At 44.1% G+C, this 21,148-nt stretch overlaps 1 long non-coding RNA gene across 1 annotated transcript in view; it reads left to right on the top strand.

Moving 5' to 3' along the window:
- The window catches only part of LOC308460087, a 34,202-nt gene extending 16,492 nt beyond the window's left edge, over positions 1-17,710 (top strand). The window contains exon 3 of the long non-coding RNA XR_013978468.1: positions 17,521-17,710. This is a non-coding gene — a long non-coding RNA (uncharacterized lncRNA). The remainder of the gene's footprint in view (positions 1-17,520) is intronic.
- Positions 17,711-21,148: the final 3,438 nt, after the last annotated feature.

Below are 21,148 nucleotides of genomic sequence, written 5' to 3' on the forward strand. Positions count from 1 at the left end.
TGCATTGGTGCGAGGGCCTGGTAGGAATTTTGCCATTTGGCTGATTAGTGTGTGCCATCTGGTTTTTGCCTACCGCGTAGCAAATCGTCACAACTTGTAAGGTTGGCGGTTAGGCATTGGTTTAAATTGGTTGGTGGAGGGGTATGGATTGGCTGTGCCTGCCCCTCAGGTGATGCTGCTGCACGGGAATTCCGTTAAAGGAATTCAGGGGCTTACCATCCTTTCGTCCAAACCCCTGGAATCGGGTTTGGGCCGTGTAAGCCCCTAGGAGCATGTGGGGAGAAGCTGAGGGTCTGTGTCGCAGCTCCAGTTATCCCCTGATCTTGTTCCTCCACACTGGCTTTCGCTGGAATCCGGAAGTCAGTGCTGTCCCCATGGCGGGGGGACAGCTAGTCTTAACCAATGCCTAAGCAACCACTCACAATTTTGTATGATAATAAAGTTGTGGCCAAAAAATTATGCCAAAAACCTTAAACAAAGATTATGTGTGAAGTGTGAGTTATTTGGGATAAGGGTGTTTTGGGGGACCTCAGCACGCAACAAATATGCTTTCATCACAGGGTCTGATTTTCCCTGTCTCTTCTTCACTTTGGCACCACTGATTTCAGCTGCAAAACCCTTTATTTTAGCTGACAAGGAGAAAAGTGTCCATAAAGTAGTTCTTAATCAAAGCTGGGGGTTTATCCCTCTGTATTCATTCTTCTCTTTCTTTTTCTGAAGAACACATTTTATTATGGAGCCAAAAAGTACTGTTTACTCATGAAGATAAAAGACCTTTTGTGCTGAAACTGCAACTGAATATAAGTGTCACACATTAAGTCTGCTTGTACCTGTTGCTTCACAGTGGGTCTAATGTCATTCAAAGAGCGGAAGTATGTTTAAAGTACAACAAAGTCTGATATTAGCAGTATCAGGGGAAGCATTTTTACCCACAAGGGCACCTATCAAAATTATCTGCATTGATGGCAAAATGCATGCTGTCTTGGAAGTTAAACCTGCCAAGCAGAAACACTATCTATTTCTTTCAGATGTCTTGTGGCGCATCACTTTACTTAGTCTCTGCAAACTCAGAGGGATGAAAGAGTAAATGATAGACAAGCAGAAGAGATATTTCTGTACACAATGGAAGGTGAAGATGATACAGGTCCTCCAAGAATCATGGCAAATCACAACAATATATAAAATACAAAAGCCACAGCAAGGATGTTTGATTGAATGATGGTGAGGCAATTGTCCAAGCACAATGAGAAGTCGCATTGGCATCTAGATTATGGGATAAAAACCAGATTCTCTCTGACAGTGTTCATAAACTGATATATCTGTTGTTCAGCAATTTGACTTCACACAGGCAGAATCCCACAGTTCCCCAGAGGCATATCACAACCTCATATTGAGGAAGAGGAAGGGAAACTCTACAGTTATGACTATATGAATTTATATATGAAACTCTCCTCATCATCTATGTCTCCCACAGCAATTTGGTACTTGTTTCGATTACCTTTGCAATGCTTTGTCACTGGGCACCTGATACATTATTGTACAGTTTCATATGTACTGTGCAAAGAAACGGGTAGTCCCTGTTTATACTACTCTAAATGTGAGGTTTTGTGGAGCAAGAGGGTGTCAGGTGATTTCAGCTCCTATGCACATCCAATTTTGGAAGCAACAATTGCAACTCCATTGTTTACTTCTTATTCCTGGCCACTCTCCATAGCTGCCAAATGTAAAAAAAAGAAGTGGTATGCAAAGGAGCTGTTTATGCATGTGGACTGGAAACATGCCTGCCAGTTTCACAACTGCCCACTGCCATGTCTCCTCAGACTTCCAGTTAGCAGAGAATGGAAACAAACAACAGCTTTGTTTCTGTCCTTTCCAGAGGCACCTGGCCGGACCCAACCGGAAATAGAATGGCTCTCCTGGTTATGTTTGATGCCCACAGGCAGAAGTGGATGATGCTAGAAAGTCCCTGGGGTTCCGTGCACTTCAGGATTCTGAAGACAGGTGGGCAAGCAGCAGGCAGTGGAGATCTATAGTCAGCACCTCTGCTATAGAACTGTGGAAACCAGAGATACAAGTAGGTCAACCAACAGGGCCTTAGTTAGGGAGCCAGAGCCCTGGACTGCTATTCCAGCTGAATAGTCCAGCTGGAGATACAGAGCCGTAGCTATGGGGGGGGGGTAGCCAGGTTTTTTGCCAGGTGAAGCCTCCAGAGGGGCGCCATTGAGGCTCCCAGCCTGTCTGTGTGTGCGTGCGTGCAAATGTGCATAGGGGGTGCCAAACTGAGACACCTGGGTCTTTGACCCACGTGAAATAAAGCCTGGTTTCACCCCTGGGGGAGGCAGGTGCCCAGTCCTGGGAGGTGGAGGTCTTTTTTTTTTATAAGATATTTATTAAGGTTTTTTGAAATATTACAGTAAAAATGAAAAAGAAAAGAGAAAAATACAAAATAAAAACAGTTAAAAACACACATATTTTCTATTACTTATTTTCCTTTAGCTTGTTTCCCGGACCTCCTCGTACCTCCCTTTTTTGTATTCCACTTCAATTTATTGGTTCAGCAAATCCTTACCATTAGATTTTAACCCATTTATAACCCTTTTTTCATATTCTCTTAGAGCATTACAGCTAGAAACCGCTTAATTACTATCCAACATCATTCTATCATTCATTAATTTTACAATATTTCTGTAAATAGTCTTTAAATTTCTTCCAATCTTCTTCCACCAACTCTTCTCCCTGGTCTCGGATTCTGCCAGTCATTTCTGCCAATTCCATATAGTCCATCACCTTCATCTGCCATTCTTCCAAAGTGGGTAGATCTTGTGTCTTCCAATACTTTGCAATGAGTATTCTTGCTGCTGTTGTAGCATACATAAAAAAAGTTCTGTCCTTCTTTGGCACCAATTGGCTGACAATGCCCAGAAGAAAGGCCTCTGGTTTCTTCAAGAAGGTATATTTAAATACCTTTTTCAGTTCATGATATATCATTTCCCAGAAAGCCTTAATCCTTGGGCACGTCCACCAAAGGTGAAAGAATGTACCTTCAGTTTCTTTACATTTCCAGCATTTATTATCGGGCAAATGATAGATTTTTGGGCTCATGTACCACCTGTATATCATTTTCATAATATTCTCTCTTAGGGCATTACATGCCATAAACTTCATACCTGTGGTCCATAACTGTTCCCAGTCAGCAAACATAATATTATGTCCAACATCTTGTGCCCATTTAATCATAGCAGATTTCACCGTTTCATCCTGAGTATTCCATTTCAACAGCAAGTTATACATTCTTGACAAATTCTTAGTTTTGGGTTCTAACAGTTCTGTTTCTAGTTTTGATTTTTCCACCTGGAAGCCAATTTTCTTATCCAAATTATATGCCTCCATTATCTGATAATAATGAAGCCAATCTCTCACTTTGTTTTTTAGTTTCTCAAAACTCTGCAATTTCAATTTGTCTCCTTCTTGTTCCAAAATTTCCCAATATTTCGGCCATTTGGCCTCCATATTGAGCCTTTTCAGAGCTTTCGCTTCCATCGGTGACAACCACCTTGGGGTTTTATTTTCCAATAAATCCTTGTATCTTGTCCAAACATTAAACAGTGCTTTCCTGACAATATGATTTTTAAATGCTTTATGTGCTTTGACCTTATCATACCATAAATATGCATGCCATCCAAATACGTTGTTAAAACCTTCTAAATCCAAAATGTCTGTATTTTCAAGAAGTAGCCATTCTTTCAACCAGCAAAAAGCTGCTGATTCATAATAAAGTTTAAAGTCTGGCAGGGCAAATCCACCTCTTTCCTTTGCATCAGTTAATATCTTAAATTTTATTCTGGGCTTCTTGCCCTGCCAGACAAATCTAGAAATATCTCTCTGCCACTTCTTGAAACTGGGAGGTGGAGGTCTTGGCCAAATGGTGCTTGCTCTGTTCCTGTGGTGTGTGCTCCACTGAGGGTGTGTTGTCCCGTGCTACCTCTGGGACTGGCGTGGTCGTGAAGGTAGGGTCTCAAGAGCAGAGGGAGTTTCTGGGGAGGAGTGATTAGTGTCTGAGGATATGGGCAAGGAAACCTTGTTGGGAGCAGGGGTTGGAGGCACCATGATCCATCTTCACCTTCAGTAGCGGAGAGATTGCCCCGGGGACTAATTCCTGAAGAAAATGTCCAGGGAGAGAAGGTCTTCCGGATCTTCAGGGTCCCAGGATTCATTTATGGATCACAAGTTCCTGGATCTAAATCCTGGGCCATGACCATGCTGAACTAGATAGATTGAACCAGACAAAGTGAGTTAGTTGTTTCTGCTCTCCTGCTTTTAAATTCTTACTTTTGTGGACCACGATGTGTGGAAGATCCGAGTGGGTGTACAAGTACTGCAGGAACCAGATAAACAAACAAGCAAATCTGATTATCCAAGGATTAAGCACATGGATTAAGCAAGATCCAAGTTTTAGGGGGCCCTGGGCAAAGTGCCCTCAGGTGGGCCTTGGCAGGCTCACCTGATGGCAACAGAAGGCAGCAACAGACACTAGCAGCCACCCAAGCCACTACTTCAATTTTCCACAATGCTCCACCACATTGTAGGGAATTAAAATGGTGGCTTGATCCAGTTGGCTGGTTCTGCTTAGATGGCCAGGCTGGGAAAGGCCTCAGGGGTGCGCTCTTGCTTTGCAGGTGCTGACAGCAGTCCTGCACATGGATGTGGCTTTAATCTTTTGGGTCTATAGGCTAACCCATGTTCCTTCTACTATATTACTTAGTGTACCATTTCCCCAAGCCAAGGCATTAGGACTGGAAGGTAGGTTTTTAAGTTTATTCCTCACTAACGTGACAAAACATGGCACAAGAGGAAAGTTCCATTAGTAAGAGCAAGATGCTCAAGGCTTCAGTTAGCTGATTTGAAACATTTGCTGCTAGTAAGCTGTGGATATAATATTATGCATGAATGACAACTTAGATTTCCACTTGACTCACTTCAAAAGATTGATGACAAATGTCTCAGGTAAAGAAGAAAAATGGTACCGATTTTGGATAAATGCACATTACATCTTAAGGTTACACTGAGAAATGTGTCGGCTTTTTCTCTGTTGCTTAAGGCTATATATTTAATCCAACAAATAGGCCAGGGAATATATACCAGAATGTTAAACAGCATTAAAAGGGAAAAGAGAGAACATCTGTGAAGAAGCCATGTATCACAAGAATTAGAAACTTGTCTCTTGACCCAGTTGCAATAGGTTATAAGAGTGGATGCTCCTGACTGCAGATTACAGATCCCACCCGCAACCGAGCTAAAATGCTTCCTGATCCACCAGGCTCCACAAATGCCAAGCAAGGGGTGGACAGTGAACAAAAAAACAATTTCTATATGCTCCATCATCACTGCACGTACACCCAAAATGAGTGTGTCAACTGTCTTGGGCCCCTAGTACAGATATTTCTATGAGATAATGTCACAGTGTGTCCCTAGCATGTCCTGCTTTGGAACTTTAGGAGCAGTTAGGAACAGTTAGGTCTGAAACAATAAGGACAGTGGAAAGCTCTCTATCATGTCTATCATGCTCACATCAGAACCTCCAGCAATTGCTTGTCTTCCTTAGCCTTCACATGGAGAATCATGTTTTAGAGACGCCTTTTGTATACCTGATTCAAGAACTAGAGCAGAAATTTTGCTTGAGAGCATCTAATCTCAGAAATCACTGGCACAATCTCTGGGGGCCCCTGGGGGCCTGGGCACCCATGCAATTTTGATTGTGGGTGCCCAGCCCCCACCCACCACTGCTTTACCTATCTCTGGTGCCCATGGGTGTAGCCAAGGGGAGGAGGGGGCACCTGCCCCCTTAAATAAATCAAAAACAATAAAAAATACAAATATGAGGTTCTGCCCCCACTGACAAAAGCCTGCCCCCCCCAACAAAAATCCTGCTATTCCCATGCTGGTGCCGTGGTGGTGGCTGAGCTGGAGCCTCTGCCTCCGCTGCAGGTGGAGCCTTCCTGAGACCACGACATGCCTGCCGGGCCATCTTGTGGCTACAGCAGGCTCCATCCAGTCTATCTGCAGCTAGGGAGGGCTCCGGCAGGCCTTCTGGAGGCCACAGTGGGTCCCATTGGGCCTGCTTCTGCTGTGTGACATCTCACGTGTGTGCTGGGCACTGAAACTCTTCCCACCCACCTTTAGGTTAACTCCATGCCCTAAAGGCCAAACAGTAAACTTGAAATGCTTCTGAAATGTGTCGTTGTCATGAACTACTAGACTGGCAGGCCAATGGCCCATGCAATGAATCTCCAAACTGAAGGTGAGTGATAACTGAAGGTGAGGTCAGTAGGTTCAGTTCTCTTTTAATGCAAGCTGACCTAATTTGAACTCCCCAAAATGCAGTTATCCTTAAAAATTTACACTTCTCCAAATCTGTGATACAGTTCTCCAACCAAAAAAAGGTATACAAAACTTCATATAACAAGGGAAAGTATGCCACAGGCACTGGTTTGAAGCCTTACTATGAAACTGATCAGATGAAAGCTGATTGCACACATGGAAGCATCCGCTTGGTATTACAAACAACGTAGAAAATCTCCTTTGGCAGCACCACCCCCTTTGTGTAGAACCTGAGAAAGCAAACCAGCATTTTAAACTATTCAACCTGGGTTGCAGAACTTGTGGCCCTCTGGATGCCACAGGTTTGTAGCTTCCATCATTGCTAACCATAAGCCATAGTGGATGGAGTCAAGGGAAACTAGTATCATTCTGGTATGAGCCTTCTGGAGATGTCTGGGAGAGGCTGGCTAGATGAGGAGGAGGAGTGAGACGCAACCAGAGATTTGGAATAGTTTAACCCTGGGGGAGGTGGTAGCAGGCTGGCTGGGGGGTGGGATTTGGAGACCCCAGAAGGAGTCTGGCCCACAGGAGAGCCCTAGCTGCTTAGGAGGGAAAGATCTGGATCTGGAGGAAGGGGTGAGGAGCTGCAAGTTCTCAGGCACCTTCCCCTTCTGAGCTATCCCCTTTTGCGGAGGTGCTTAGGGATAAGTCTGGCCCCATTGATTCTGCCATGTCTCCAAGACATGGAGACAACAGCACCAGTGTGAGCACACCCTTCACGTGCAGCCGCTATGGAGGAGTGCCCACTTGCTTGTCCAGTGCCAAGGCTTGGGACATCAAGCACATGCCCACCCTGATCTTCAAAAGGAGAGTGCAGGTACTTGCTGATTCTTGGAACAGCAACCTAGTTTACACCTAGACATGTATCGTAGATCTCTGCTATGCCTTATGGATTTGTAGCCCATAGACTCGTGTCGGGATGCTGTACTTATTTTTTGAAATTAAACCTTTAAACCTTGAAATAAATAAAACATTTATAAACTGTAGTGACTGATGAGGAGAGCCAGGACACAAACAACATCTGGAGGACCACATGTTCCCCTCCCCTGTAGTAGAAAATAAGATTCTGCAGCCATCTACAGGTCTCCTGGAATACTCAGGAGCCATCAGTACCTTCTATTTGCAACCTAAGTGCAATTAGGTTGCGTCAAGTAAAGAGACAGTCCAACTATGGAACGCTCTCCCACCGAAGGCCGTGACGGCCACCAACTTGGATGGCTTTAAAAGAGGATTAGATGACTTCCGGGGTGGCGCCACCGGCAATGGCGGACTCCCTCTGAACCGGAGGGACCAGCTCCGCATGAAACGGGTCTTTTCCGCTGCGGCGTAGCGGGGACCCTTCTGGAAATCACAGGCGGATGAAGCCTGTGACCGTGGGACTCGGCGGGCACCCTTAGCGCCCCCCCAACCCACAAAGGAACCCACAAACGGGCTCCGAAGTGAAGAGGGGGAAGTGGCGCGGTGCTGTGAGTCAATTGCTTTTTCTGCGGAGCGAAGCCGCATAGTCGTTGCCGGAGAGCGCTGCCTTTTTCCTGGGACAATTTGGCATTTAAAACAACCAACCGTGAGTACTGGAACATTGAATATTTGGACTTCAAATAAGAACTGGCGAAATAAAAAGGAATTTGGACTTAAAAATTAACCCTAATTTGGTACTGAAACGGGAAGGTTTAAACAGGAAGTCACCCTCCCGTTTCCTCGTAGTCAGAACAAAGCAAAGACAACGCAAACTAGAGCCTTAAAAATCACTTTTAAAGGATCAACTTGCATCATTTAAAATCGCTGAATCCCCCTTTGGTAGCAGGGGAAGAAGGGGGACCTTTTCTGAGCTGCTTAAACCTGCAGAAGTGAATCTAAAGCAAAGTAATTTTCCACCGTCCTGACCCTGGAGTGGGGTGTCAGAATTGACGTTTGAAGCTCATTGACCAGAAACAAATGTCTTTGACAGATAGTTAAAAGAAGAGAAACATTGTGACTCCATTGTTTCCCTTCGTCTTTTAAAAGAACAAATATGGACAAAATATCTTAAAAAAGAAACTTTGTTGCTATTGTTTTCAAGAAAAAGAACAACCAGAAGTTTTTCCCCCTAGTGGGGAACTGTGAAATTGTAACTAATTCCTGGGAACTTGCAGCTGTCACTGATTACAACTGTGGGAAAGGATTTGTGACCTTGTAGGACAATGTCTTCAGAAGCACTGTTGGGTGCTTTCTGTAAAATAAATGCCCTATTGGATCAGTTAAGTCAGAAGACGGATTTCATGACTAATGCGGCCAGAACCTTTGAACAGGTAGTGGGAAACTATATGGAGCCCACCCAGGAATCAAAACAGGAGCGTGCCATGACAGAACAACTGAAAGAAGAGGACCTTGCTGAATCTTGGGCGCCAGAGACGGAGGGAGCTGCGGCCTAGCAGGAATATAAACTCTTGGATTTGATAAATGAACTTGGAAAAAATCAGACTTGGAAAGATAAAATCTGGTTTGGTTTGGAAATGGGGGGTTGGATAGACCCCCCCCCTTTACAGGGAGATTTGGACTTTTCAAGTCTGGAAAGGGGCCGTCAGATGTTTGGAGCTGTGGGGGCTCTCAACTTTGAAGGGAATCTGGAGCATGCTTGTAAATACTACATCGAGCCTATCCTGGACTATGGAAAAGGGATCGTCTTGCTGAAAAGGGTCAAAAACACTACCAAGCTGGAGTTCCCACGAATAAAAGGGAAATATAAAGAAGAGGTACAAAAGGGACATGGAAGAGACTTGAGGGCCTCGGATATAAGATTGCCAGGTTAATGTGCTAGATTAATAGGATAAAAAGGACTGACAAAACCCGGGACCAGGAGGAAGGGACGTTGGATGAAGAATGGATTGCCTTTTTCTTTTCTTTTTATCATTAGGACTGTCTTATAAAATTGATGAATGTTAGGGAAATGTTGAAATGAAACTATTTGGCTCTTATAAAAATGTCTAAAAACTAGGTAAGAATGTTATGGTTTAGGAGAAGTTGGTAAAAATTAAGATTTAAGTTTTAAACTTTAAGGTTTTCTATAAGATAAGATGAAAATAGATCAAGGTAATGTGATGACAGAATACTATGAATTATGGAAAGGATTTGCTGTGATTATTATAAAACAGGATACAGGAAAAGGGAGGAGGAGGAGGTCAAGGAAAGAAGGTATTGAAAGTGGAGAATTGGAGAATGATGGTTTTATTTTATTTTTTTTTATTTTTCTTTTTCTGTCTTGTTTTTTCCTTTGTGTAATTCTTTAAAAAAAAACCTCTTTTTTCAATAAATATCATTTAAAAAAAATAAAAAAAAGAGGATTAGATCAATTCACAGAGGAGGAGAGGGTGATCAGTGGCTACTAGCCAGGATGGCTCTGCTCTGCCATCCACAGCTGGAGGCAGCAAGGCTTCCGAATACCAGTTGCTGGAAACCACAGGAGGGGAGAGATGCGCTTGTGCTCATGTTCTGCTCCCTGGTTTCCCACAGACACGTGTCTGGGCACTGCAAGAGCACGGGGCTGAACTAGATGGGCAATTGGCCTGATCCAGAAAGTCATTTTTATGTTCTTCTTTAGCTATAACTTGATTGCCTGCTAACAGGCTTGGATGGGCAGTTATTGACACCCATCAAGAGAGTTTTATTTATTAATTTATTTCATAAAATGTATAAACTGCTTGATTGTAAAAAAAACAACTACTCAGAGCAGTTTACAAAAGATAAAATAGAAAAATCAAGAACAGTTTACAACCCTACTTTAAAACATACAAGAATTAAAATACTAAAATAGATTAAACATGCTTTGCAGTTTCTTTAAATAAGCATTTGTGTTTTTACACTTTCCCTTTGTCACCCCATAACCAAAGTTCTGTGAGCAACACACACAAGATTGGTTGAAATATAAATACAAAGCAAAACGCACGGCAACACACATTGCACAACAAAATTAAAGACAGAGAGGTCTTAAAACTTGAAAAAAAGCTCAAACCTCAAAGTGAAAAGGCATTGACTAGCCAGGACACCTTCAGCTTGCTCCAAGGGGATCAGAGTAAAGCTCTTTGGGAAAATGGAAGATAGTTTCAGGACCGTGTCAGACCAGCAGCACCAGAGGCAGAGGGGAAGCATGGCCGCGCCCCGGAAGAAACAAGCCTTGAGGTGGCTTTTTTGTGCTTGTGATTAACTTTTCTGACTAGAAGGGGCTTTCATAATAGCAGCTGATGAAATCATGCTCTGCGCTTCCAAAAGTGGCTTTTCAAATTGTGTCTATTAGGCTTCTTCTTTTTAATTAGCTGTGTAGGTTGCAACTCATTCATTTCTTTTCTGGCTGTGAAGACGTCAGTTGCTGCAGATTCCTTCCAGAATTATGCCAAGCTATCCTGCTGCAAGTGTGTGGTGTTATGAAAGGCAAGCTGACACTGAAAACAAACATTTATTTCAAAGTGAAGACTTTCTATCTGCCCATTTTATGAATTAAAGCCACTGCCCATAAATAGCAAGTTCCTATTTCTGCTGCCTTTCTGATTGGTATTTTATCAAACAAGGCTATGCCAACATACTGCTTTAAAAAAGATGAACAGCTTTTTTGCGTGTTCAGACCCAGAGACTTCCCCCCTAAATAAATTCACACATGACTCAAATTTTAGTTTTGATTTTGGGCAGAATTTAAGCCACATTTATTGATTACAGAAAGTGAGTGGTTGCATAGGCTCTGGTTCGACTAGCTCCCTGCACCATTGCAGGTAGAACTGACCCAGGGCACCAGCATAGGTCAGCCAAGGGTGAACACCTGGGAAGGTGAAAAGCCAGGAACAGACTCTGTTCACCACCCAAATGTCCCCCTGGACTCAGGCACGGGCACAACCCCCTCTCAGGTGTTGACCAAACCAGTTGAGTCCCTGGATTCCTTTAACAGAATACCCTTCACATAGGGATGGGGACACTGCTCCCCCATCCCTATCACCTGAACCAGAGCCTATCCGCAACCTTACAAGTTGTGACGATTTGCTACGTGGCAGGCAAAACCCAAATGGCACCAGCCAATCAGCCAAGTGGGGGAAATTCCTGCCGTGCCTCTGTCCCAATGACAGACAACACACAACGGCATAGCAAGGTCAATCGCAAAATGCCCCAAAAGTAGGGAGAGGTGGGCAGGTGTTCCGAATGCATGAGACGAAAGGGGCAGCTCTGGGTCATGTGCATGGGTATATATAGGTCCCTTGATCCGTTTAGACTGCACCCCATTGGCCAGATTGAATCCAACATTGAGAGACATACCAATCTCCTGAGAAATCTCTATGTGGGATGTCAGGGAACTGCCATCAGTGCCGGAGGGAGAGAGCAAGATCCAGAGGGATTCCAGAGAGCGTCCCGGGATTGGGAGAGGCAGCCCATCTTCTGGGGAAGAGAATCAGCGTAGCACCAGTGGAGAAGGGGGGCAGATGGGGAAGCGGCGAGGTGGTCCCATGACTCCTTGCCGGGGACCAGCGGGGAGAGTAGTGGTCCGCCGCTGCCTACGCCCTCCTTGCGCAGAAGGCTTTCGCGCAGAGAGAGTAGGAGGAGACTAGGCGTCAAAGAGCTTCTTTTCTGGAAGAAGTTTAAGAAACGCCCACTGACGGATTCTGCCAGCGATTGAGACAGTCACGGGTGAGTGGCTGTCCGGACAGAAAAGGTTCACTCAGGCAACCCAGCCAGGTGTTTGCACCGGCTTGCGCACGAGCAACCCCTAGAACCATTACATGGGACAAGAAGCTACAGTTAGAACTGGATATGGAACAATTGATTGGTTCAAAATTGGGAAAGGAGTACGGCAAGGCTGTATATTGTCTCCCTGCTTATTTAACTTATATGCAGAATTCGTCACGCGAAAGGCTGGGCTGGATGAATCCCAGGCCGGAATTAAGATCGCCGGAAGAAATATCAACAACCTCAGATATGCAGATGACACAACCTTGATGGCAGAAAGTGAGGAGGAATTAAAGAACCTTTTAATGAGGGTGAAAGAGGAGAGCGCAAAATATGGTCTGAAGCTCAACATCAAAAAAACGAAGATCATGGCCACTGGGCCCATCACCTCCTGGCAAATAGAAGGGGAAGAAATGGAGGCAGTGAGAGATTTTACTTTCTTGGGCTCCATGATCACTGCAGATGGTGACAACAGTCACGAAATTAAAAGACGCCTGCTCCTTGGGAGAAAGGCGATGGCAAACCTAGACAGCATCTTAAAAAGCAGAGACATCACCTTGCCAACAAAGGTCCGTATAGTTAAAGCCATGGTTTTCCCAGTAGTGATGTATGGAAGTGAGAGCTGGACCATAAAGAAGGCTGATCGCCGAAGAATTTATGCTTTTGAATTATGGTGCTGGAGGAGACTCTTGAGAGTCCCACGGACTGCAAGAAGATCAAACCTATCCATTCTTAAGGAAATCAGCCCTTACTGCTCACTGGAAGGACAGATCGTGAAGCTGAGGCTCCAATACTTTGGCCACCTCATGAGAAGAGAAGACTCCCTGGAAAAGACCCTGATGTTGGGAAAGATGGAGGGCACAAGGAGAAGGGGACGACAGAGGATGAGATGGTTGGACAGTGTTCTCGAAGGCACCAGCATGAGTTTGACCAAACTGCAGGAGGCAGTGGAAGACAGGAGTGCCTGGCGTGCTCTGGTCCATGGGGTCACGAAGAGTTGGACATGACTAAACAACAACAACAACAACAACCAATCAGGTGTTGTGGCTAACCAATCTAACCCACCCACAACACAGGAGGTCAGTCTCCAGGTCTCACTGCAACGTGCCCTCTTTTAGGGAGGACACGATTTTTCAACTGATGGTATTTTTACAAATGAAAAGAGAAGGTACATTCTACATGGCCCAGAATGCTCTTTTGCATGGCAAATGCCTCAATTTTTTCTATTATAGCTGGATCCACTCAGTTCTTTTAGAGATGTGATGTGCCCTACCAAATTGGCTGTCCTGTTTGTTTCCATTGTTCACATGGCCCTGTCCTTTCCATTAAACTAAATGGGCAAGAGCTTTGTGCATCTAAGCAAACCCAGGGATTTCAATTGGGGTACTAGAATGCATTCTTATTCCACTATTTTGCTCTCAAAACACATACACCAATTAAACAGATGCTTTAAAATTCATCATGTATCTACATATCAAGGGCAATGTGTAGATATTTAGTAGATCCATGAAATACCTCCACATTTAAAACACCTCAGCTCACAACAGTGGCAGTGCAAGCTACTATAATTGCAATAGAAAGCCAGTTATCACAAGAATCACAAGTGAAATTCTGTTTAAATGGTGCAATTTTATCACTTGCTCAGAAAATTCTGGAGGTCTGTCTGTCCTTCCTTCCTTCCTTTTAGAGAACAGCACAATACATATTGTATCTTACCATATCTGCATTCTTGTGATATTTCAACATTTGTGGATTCTCAGTTTTTTGGAACATCCCAAAATTGTTAAACGATAAAGGCAAAAGAAAAGATGAAGACATTTTCTGACAAAGTATGTGGGCTGAAAGCAACAAAGCAGTAACATTTAAAACCATGAGTATTAAACAGAATCAGAGTTGCTTGGCTGGAAAAATAATAGAAGCAACAAGGCGTATATTGCTCCTGATATGAGTGATTCAAGGTGGGTTAAGATATTAGGGAGAAGAGACAAATGATGTATAATTTTTCTAATCCCAAAGTGAAATTCATACATTTGCAGTTGTGGTCAAAGGTCCTGAACACTGAGAATATTGTTAACAGATGCACAAAAGAAACAATGAGTGAATGAGCATTCTGATGTGTAAATAAGCCAATTGCACATGTGATGCACAACGATGATTCAGCTCCTGCTTAGAGAGAAGTTGCTGCTTTTGAATAGGGGACATGATGTGTAAATAAGTCAATTGCAGATGATAACACAATGCACAACAATAATTTGGATTGGTTTTGTAAACAGGCATATCTGCTTTTGCCAGTAAATGCCTTGAATGCATGGGAGAAGGCAGAATTTTCCACAGAAATAAAAGAACAGGTTTCATGTATTCTTAGGCAAGAGAGGGCAGGAGAGCAACTCACACAACTGCTTTTCAGAGTGTCATTGTAATGACCACATGGGGAAATGGTGCATTAGGAAGGTGTGTGAGATGCAATGACCCCTTCAGACATTAGTCTAAAGTGCGAAGAGTTGTATCAGTTAGCTGCACATTTGTGAATCACTCATACACTAGCTTTTTGTTACCTGTTCATTGGAAAGCTATATTATTCCGCTTGTTTTCTCACCAAACAAAGGGAAGGATTGACAGCCTGTTATTTCTGTTTCGCATGCTTTCAGCCTAATAGCATACCATCAGATCAGGAGTATAGGAACCTTTCATCCAGAGGAAGTCTAATATATTTGGAACTGGTTTCCATTTGTGAGCAAAGATATTTTTTATTCATTCCAGCAATGCAAAGTGAATGCAAGTATAACCCATTTTCTTTTATGAGCAGAATAAATGTTACAGCAAATATCTGAAACCAGGCTGGTAAGTTTCACTTTTAAAAGAAACACTTTCTGAGGAGGTACTCTAGGAAAACAACCCCCCTCCCCCCTTTTCCTTCTGTACAACAGATATCATGCTAAGCCAAACCTTGGCTCAGCTGCCGCGCTACACTGACTTGAAGGGATTGGGGAAGAAGACCCATGCAAGTGTGCTCTCCTTCCCTGAAGCCTGCCCATTAAGCCATGCTTTGTCTTAGGGTTTTGTGCAAACACGGCCTGTATGAGGTTTTTCAGCTGTTGTGTTTGTTCTGATAAATACTCTTTTCAAAAGAAATAGCAGGCCACTTCTCTTACACACAGCCTGTTTTCTGAGCATTCATCCTGATTTGCTTGCACAAAATTTGCAAGAAGGGTATACAGTGCCCACTCTCTAATGGGCATTCATTCTGGTATGTTGGAAAGTTATACTTGTGTTGCATCAAGCAATCGTCATTTCATACTTTATAGTGCATTATCCCTTCATTTTCCATTCTGCAAAAAGTCCAAATATTTGGGTTGTTTTGCCAGAACGCCAAATTCAATTGTCTGGCCTGAATGCAATTGAATCTCACTCTCAAATATCAGCAGTCTGGAAGTGCCCTAACTTATTTTTAGGGATGCACCATAGCTTAGAATCAGCAAGCAAGAGATGCAGTTCGGTTGAGAGAAGGAGGCATCCCTCTCTGGGGATCTGATGCTGGTGGTGGTGGGGGGACAGAGCTTTTTTCACCCACAAACATATCTGGCTATACCGTCCCTAGAGCTGAAATAAGAGTCAACTATCAGTAGGGTTGGTTTCTGTACATGGAGAGGGTGGGGTGGTATCTTGTCCTTTTCCTTGGGCAACAAAATGCCTTGGCTGGTCCTGGATGTAGCAATCATATACAGATGAAAGAGGTTTAGCTTGAGCATTGGCCTGCCCTCTGGAAGTGACACTATGGTCAATCCAAGCAGGGGTTCCTAAGACTTGCATTAAATAGGGCAACGTCTGCAGTAACCGCCATCTGGGGGAGTTTTGTTGGCCCTGGCCCTCCTGGGCACACGGACATAGCCACTCTGCCTGGATCCCTCTAACAGGACACCCACATTTGGAGGGGCAGGCACAGACTCCAACCTCCCCTCCATCCAAGCATGAGATTGCCCCAATGCCCAAACAAGTTGTGACGGTTGCTTTGAGGTAGGCTGGAACCAATTTGCCTGGTGGACAAATTCCTACCTGGCCCCAGAATATGGTGACCCCGGTAGCCAGAGCAAGGTCATAAAGTAAGCACTTGAACTGAGGGAGGGTATGTAGGGAACCCAGCAAGGAATGGAACAGGTAAGGGGCTCCAGGTGCGAGTTGTTTAAATAGTCAGGGCACGGACCTGAGGGAAGCCTTCCTGCTCCATCAGCTCTCCCCCCAGCCCAGCCCACATCTGAGCCTGCGCCCCCATTCACCAACCTTGGGTGCAGGCTAGGACCCAAGTCCTGATAAGCAGCGTGGGCTTATGCCCGCACGCCCCATCCAGACAGGAAGCCAATCTTGGGATCCCACATCTGGGCCTAGGAGGAGTCTCCACCATTGAGCGATGCTGCCACACCATGAAGGTGAGCAGACTTCTGAACATCTTCAGAGACCTTCATCTTTAATTCCTTTGACTAGTTTAGTGTCATTCAGCTGATACAGGCATGGATATGAAACTCTACTTTTGTGCATTTTCATTGGGGAATTATATAGATATATATTTCATTTGTAAAAGAGGTCCAATTCAGTTCAATTAAGCTATGTAACTATACATTGCAAAGTCAAAGTTTTGTACACTGACTGTTCCAAACACTTCAATGGTGCCGCATGTCATATGAGATGTGATGACACAGGCAAGCCCAGAGTCTGCAACTTTTTCACTCAAGACAAATAAAAGCTTTTGGGTGTGGGTGGGTGATTCTCAGCAGGAAGACTACACACCCCCTGCTCCACTGTACAAATTATACAGACAGATGAAGAAAGAGATATATGTAGCTTGATGCTAAGTGTTAGGGACCAGGAGTCAAGATTCCTTTTCTTCAGGCGATGAAGCCAGGGATTCTGAACAAGAACTAGATAACCCCAGGGGACCAGTGGCCCAAGGATTTGGCACTGACAGTTTGCAGGGCTCCACACCAGTGTGGAGATGCTCCCACCCATCCACTGTGGGAGATCACTCCAGGGGGCTGGCCCCCTTTATTTAAAGCAGTACCTTCCAGTGTGACCATGCCTAATGATGAGGATGCTACAAGGATGGGGCTCAGATCCATACCTGGTCACCTGGAATCCATGAAAGGGGGCACGGTTGAACCGCAGCCCCTGCATGTGCTCCAATAGCTCTGATGAAATCCCTGTGATCATGCACCCCAGCCCTCCCGTAGCCTGGACTACTGATACCTGGACTGTTTTCCAATAACCTAAGAAATAACACTCATAGCCTCTTGCCTCACCCCACCTGAAATCATAATGGGACTTCTGAATAGGTGTGGTTAGGATTGCAGCTCAATATGCCCCTTGAACAATGTATTAAGTGTTGATAACTCTTTGTTAAAGGTATACAAAAATGAGCTTTAGTAAAATAAATAAGCTGGAATTGTAATTCTGTTCTTTTAAAAACAGAAATGGCCAAGACTTGCTTGAAACATATCTACGGAGCAGACTGAGCAAGAGAAAACTATTAGAAGAGCTGGAGAGTACCACCACCTGCTTTGGCACAGCAGAGGGAATCATCTCAGGTGTGAGCTAAAGAGGAAGTTCAATTATATTTCCCAAAAAAAGAAACAAACCAGACTGCAAATGGCTTTTAGGTGCAGCAAGATGCCTTGAGGAGATAAAATGCTTGGTTTTCAAATCTTCTCCTGAAGTGCACCATTCAACCAGCACAGTCAGGCACTGCCATCTAGATACCTCTTCTTAACATCCCTCTAATCAAAACCCTGCAGCTTAAGGCAATAAAAATTCTTCCTTACAATTCCCAATTCAGACATGAAAAGCCTACTTTCTCATGGCCTTTTCTAAAAAAAGAGAGACGAAAACACTTTTGAGGAGATTTGCAATGACTATACGGGTGTCTAGTGAGCCTGCTTAGGAAGCAAATGCTATAGCAGTGGGGCATCAGCTGAAAAAGCCCTGCTCCACAATGCCTCCATGAATGGGGGCGGTTGTGGGGGCCAGCTGAGGATTTTTCTTATTGATCTTAAGGCACATGCAGACTCAAAGAGGTGCTTGTTAAGGTGTGTTCAGGTGCTGCTGCATAGAGTGTTATGAGACAGAACCTGCATGTTTTGTGATTTTAATTCTCTGCTGAAGCTCTCTCACTGAAGAGTACTTGCCCCAAACCTGGACCTAGGCATCCAGGGAATTCTCCTCTTATTTTACCTATAGTTGTAGCAGATCCCAACTCCGTAGACCCAATATATTTATAAATCTAGTGGTTTTTGTGTGAGGTAAAACTTTGATTTTTGGGGACTCAGTCAGAAGTTTAACAAACAAGAAAACAAAACTTGAAATTATTTCCCCTTCTTTTGGTTTTCTAACAGATGTTTAGTGCAAGCAGGATCCTCCAAAGTCACTTTGAATTCCACTTACTGGGCAGCGCTTCAGAGCGGAATAGGCCTAGGGGTTCATGCCATCATTTCTCCCCAAAGACAGCCAACGACAACCAGAAAGTGTTCAGTATTCCCATCTTCCCAGGGGCCTGTGGGCCTTGAGGGGCAAGAGAAGAGGAGCTGAGAAGTTTCAGAAGAGATAATTCTCTCTTTTGTTCCTTCCCTCCTTTGCTTGTTCTGGCTTTTAGGTTGTAAACTGTCCTGAGTTCACTGGTAAATAACATAATTCTCTTTTTATTCCACTAAATAAATGAAAGCCATAAATGGATAAATGTTGGGAGGGTAGACAAGAAGTACTGCCAGCAAGGCTTCTTGCATCAGGTAGTTCCTTTCCACACCCTCTCCCTCCATTCCCTACTGTAGTCGACTTAATCTTTGTGCCACTTTTCCATGGTGGATTGTGCCAAAGCAGCTGATAATAAACATCAAATCAACACCCAAATCCAAGCTCAACTGTGAAAATTCAATGAACAGTAAATTACAGAACATGTCAAAACAAATTCAGTACTTCTGCTTTTCAGAATGCATGAATGAAATGTGATCACATTTCACTTTTCTTTTCTAACAGCAGTGATTTCTGTTGTATAGTACTTTCTAAATGGAATAATTCTAGATCTCAAAGATGGCCTCAGGGGACATTTTAGACAGAGAGAGATTATTTTTTCCCCCATACTGTTAGAGGGATCCTGTGGCTACTGCCGATGGCCACCAACAGCAGCATAACCCTGAGGGAATGTAATTGGGAGAAAGTGAAATGATACCACTTCAAAACAATAAGTAATGTAGAATGGTGACACAATCCCTCCACCCCTCATCTTAGCTAACCACCTAACAACCATGGTCTTGTGCACTGATTCAGCCCACTAAGATTTTCCCATAATACAGCTCCTTATGCAGCCACAGTGGTTTCTTTAGATGCCTCCCACTTTTCTTGCTTGCTGGAATTGTCTGCATTTGGGCCTTTAAGGCTGCAGCAGATAAAAATCTACCGGTCATCGTGACCCTCATGCCATTGGAATAGAACCTTACTGCAAAGACTGTGCGTTGGCCAGTGTGCACTGATCTACACACATAAAACAAATTCACGCACAGACATCTCCCAAAAACCCATCCCAAACCCAGCCCGTTACAACCCAACCCAACCCAACCCCCAATGTCCCATGGTGATTGGCAGATTGGTAACGGAGGCAGGACCACAGTCCAAAAAAAATGTAGTAATACACCAACAATTGGGAAACACTGGCCTGCAAGCGCTCCAATTGGAGAACAGCCTTTACCAAAGGTGTCATGGACTTTCAAGATGCTCGAACTCATGAGGAAAGGGAGAAACATGCTAAGAGGAAGGCACATTTGGCAAACCCTCACCCTGATCAACTCCGATCCGGAAACCTATGTCCCCACTGCGGAACAACATGTAGACCCAGAATTGGCCTCCACAGTCGTTTACAGACTCACTGTTAAGACCGTGTTCATGGAAGACAATCTTCCTCAGCTACGAGTCATTGACAAAGAAGATTTGGGCCTTCAATATTTTGCCTTTCAGAAACTCCCATCCTTCTTGGACTCCCTTGTCATTGAGTGTTTCTGACCACAGGATCACACTCAGCATCTCCTTCAGCTTTTAAAGATTGGCCTTCTTAAAGTCCAGAGTGTATGTCCAACTACAATCAGCTTTCCCTTGCCTGCGTATCATCAAACTCAGGAGGACGTGATCACTTCCTCCCAAGTTTCTGAGTACTTCCACTTTGTCAATCAGTTCCTCCTTGTTGATGAGGATCAGATCCAAGATAGATGATCATTTGCTGCTTCTTCCACCTTCTGAGAAATAAAATTTTTTGTGGGCCACCAGGTGGCGCATTGGAAGATGGCCGACAATAACATCTCTCCGACCCATACGAGGTAATTAAGAGGCTGCTATGGGAAGTATGCAGCCTTCCCGCCCCCCCCCCAGGAGATGGGGGGGGGACCGCCTTCCCAGCGGTATCCATAACGCACCCCCGGATTTGAAAGAAGGGGGTGCCGGTCACTTGGCACAAGCCCTTGATGAGGTCAGTGCTTCCTGACACTGTCTCCAATCAGCACGTGCTGGTTTGCTTTAGCTTGAAAATATAATTGGAAACATATAATTGGAAAGAAGCTAAAGCACATACATCAAGCAAAGTTCGGGAGATAAGACTGCTGATTAATGGATCTCTGTGACCGGAGCGACGGATGGGACAAATAAATCAAGTGATGAACCACCATTAAGAGACTAGTATGTTTTGGAGTGAAACAGAAGGGGGGTGGAGGAAAAAACATTTCTTTTCTTTGCCTTATGTGAATATTAATAACCCTCCACCCCAGAAAGAAGATGGTTGCATTTTATTAATCACAAGCAGGAATTCAAGAACTGTGTGGAGTGGATTATAGATTAAAGAGATGACTGGTAAACAACGGAGAACGGAGGAAAATTTTATGACGCAGCTTTAAATGGCGTCTCGCTAAGACAGGCTTGTCTGAGAAAGACGGGGGAGGAGGATCAGGATCATTGGAATGTGAATGATGAGTGGAATGTGATCTTAACCTGACAGAGCCCTCCTGATATACTTGGCAAGCCTGAGAAAATTAAAGGACAGACCGAAGATAAATTTTATATGGAA

The sequence above is a fragment of the Podarcis pityusensis genome, assembly GCF_964106645.2.
Source record: "Podarcis pityusensis genome assembly, chromosome: 12".
In the NCBI taxonomy this organism is placed as follows: Eukaryota; Metazoa; Chordata; class Lepidosauria; order Squamata; family Lacertidae; genus Podarcis; species Podarcis pityusensis.